The 2263-nt window shown below is 39.5% G+C and overlaps 1 non-coding gene across 1 annotated transcript; it reads left to right on the top strand.

The window, feature by feature from the left end:
- Nucleotides 1-1385: 1385 nt before the first annotated feature.
- LOC112209142 (small nucleolar RNA U13) lies at nucleotides 1386-1492 on the top strand. The gene has a single exon (XR_002943809.1). It is a non-coding gene; the product is annotated as a small nucleolar RNA U13 (small nucleolar RNA).
- Nucleotides 1493-2263: the final 771 nt, after the last annotated feature.

The following is a 2263-nucleotide window of genomic DNA, read 5'->3' as shown; positions in this document are numbered from 1 at the left end:
TTTTTATTTCACAGATCAGTAAAATAAAATGGCCAACTTTATATTTGGCCATTTACGAACTACATTAACATGACTTCATCAAAGAAAGGACATTTAACCCTCAAAAAAATAGAGTAACTATTTCATGCCAAAGAGTCTTTTTCATGGCTATTTTATCAGCCCCTCTCCCCCAACTGTCCTTAATTTCTAGTATGAAAATTCTAGTTTCTCATGTGGCTTCCCACAAAACCTCTGGTGAGGACTTACAATGGAATAATGTTACGGATACCGTAGCAGGCCACTGGCCCTCTCTGACAAGTGCACAGCCCAACAGGCAGGCAAATGGGTGAATGACCAGAGAAGCCATGGAGACAGGGATGCTGCCTAAGCGTGAGCCAAGAGTGTTCCCATAGCCACCTCTTAAGCAGATGTGTGCCTAAAAATACTGGCCCTGCCTATCTTCATAATCTGAGTATAACATTTTTCTTTGGCCAGGCGCAGTGGCTCAAGCCTGTAATACTAGCACTTTGGGAGGCCGAGACGGGCAGATCACCTGAGGTCAGGAGTTCGAGACCAGCCTGATCAACATGGAGAAACCCTGTCTCTACTAAAAATGCAAAAATTAGCCGGCTGTGGTGGCGTGCGCCTGTAATCCCAGCTACTTGGGAGGCTGAGGCAGGAGAATAGTTTGAACCCGGGAGGCAGAAGTTGTGGTGAGCCGAGATTGCCCCATTGCACTCCAGCCTGGGCAATAAGAGCAAAACTCCATCTCAAAAAAATAAATAAATAAATAAATAAAAATAAAAATAAAAATAAAATAAAATTTTTCTTCCCTGATGCAAGCCAAAAACATGAGATGAGATGTTGTAGGAGTTCCCAGTGGAGGCATCAGTGGGGCACATCCAGCATATACTGATCAATCTCGGCCTTTCTAAAAATGGGACAGTGCGCCATAATGTACCACATGATGTGATGCCACAAAATTGCGCAGCGTTCATGTGGAGGGTTCTTGCCTGTAAAATTCAGCCTGAGCCTACCACTTAGACCTCTAGGTCCAACTATCAATTTCCAGGAGATACAAGGGTTTGCAGCACAAGTCAAATGATACCACAAGGAAACAATCAGCCAATGTAGATTGTGGGATCTGCAGACAAATGACCCATTTTCTTTAACATATTATAGCATATTGAAAAGAGACTTATAGAATAAAAGAGACTTAGAGATATAGCAGCCAATTTGTGATTCTCATTGTATCCTGAGTCAAACAAATCATCTGTTAAAAGGCATTTTTAAGATGAAGTAGAGCAATTCACATACGATCTGAATGTTAGATTATATTCAGGAATGGTTATTAGTTTTCTTAAGTGATAAATAGCAAAGGGATGATGTTTTTTAAAGTCTTTACCATTCTTTTTTGGTTCATAAGTGTGATGATTTCGTTTTCATGTTAAAGTGTGAGATCAGCCTCCCTCAAACCTTGTTACTACATCAACACCACATTATCCATCCAATGTGAAAAAAAAAATCTTTACTAATTATCACTTAGACATGCACACTGAAGTATTTACAAGACACATGTTGTCTGAGATTTCTTTCAAAATATTCAAGAAGGCTCAGCATGGTGGCTCACACCTACAATCCCAGCACTTTGGGAGGCTGTGGTGGGAGGATCAGTTGAGCCCAGGAGTTCGAGACCAGCCCTGACAACATAGCAAGACCTCATTCTACAAAAAATTTAAGAATTAGCTGGGCATGGTGATGTGTGCCTGTAGTCCCAGCTACTTGAGAGGCTGAGGTGGGAGAATTGCCTGAGCCTGGGACGTTGAGGCTGCAGTGAGCCGTGATCATGCTATTGCACTCCAGCCTGGGCAACAGGAAAAAAAAAAAGAAAAAGAAAAGAAAGAAAAAAAATGCTCAAGAAAAAAGAGTTATATTGGGGAAATGGATGAAAATTAATTGGCAGAAAAATTAACATAAACAGACCCAGAAATGAGACAATAGAATAAGTGGAGGAGGACTTTAAGAAAGTAACTATACCTATATCCTGAAAGTTCAAGATGGTAGAGAAAAGTATGCCCATGTTAAAAAGAGACATGAGAAATATTTTTAGCGACCCAATTAAAACTTTTAGAAATCAAACTAAATGTCCAAAATAAAAAATATATCGGATAAAATTAATAACAGATTAGAAAGTGCAGAAGATTAGTAAATGTGAATATATAGCAGTACAAACTGTCCAAACTAAAACACACAGAGAGAAAAAAAGACTGAAAAAAAGAAAAAA

The sequence above is a fragment of the Pan troglodytes genome, chromosome 3 (assembly GCF_028858775.2).
Source record: "Pan troglodytes isolate AG18354 chromosome 3, NHGRI_mPanTro3-v2.0_pri, whole genome shotgun sequence".
NCBI classification, from domain to species: domain Eukaryota; kingdom Metazoa; phylum Chordata; class Mammalia; order Primates; family Hominidae; genus Pan; species Pan troglodytes.
This window is presented reverse-complemented; position numbering and strand designations above follow the sequence as displayed.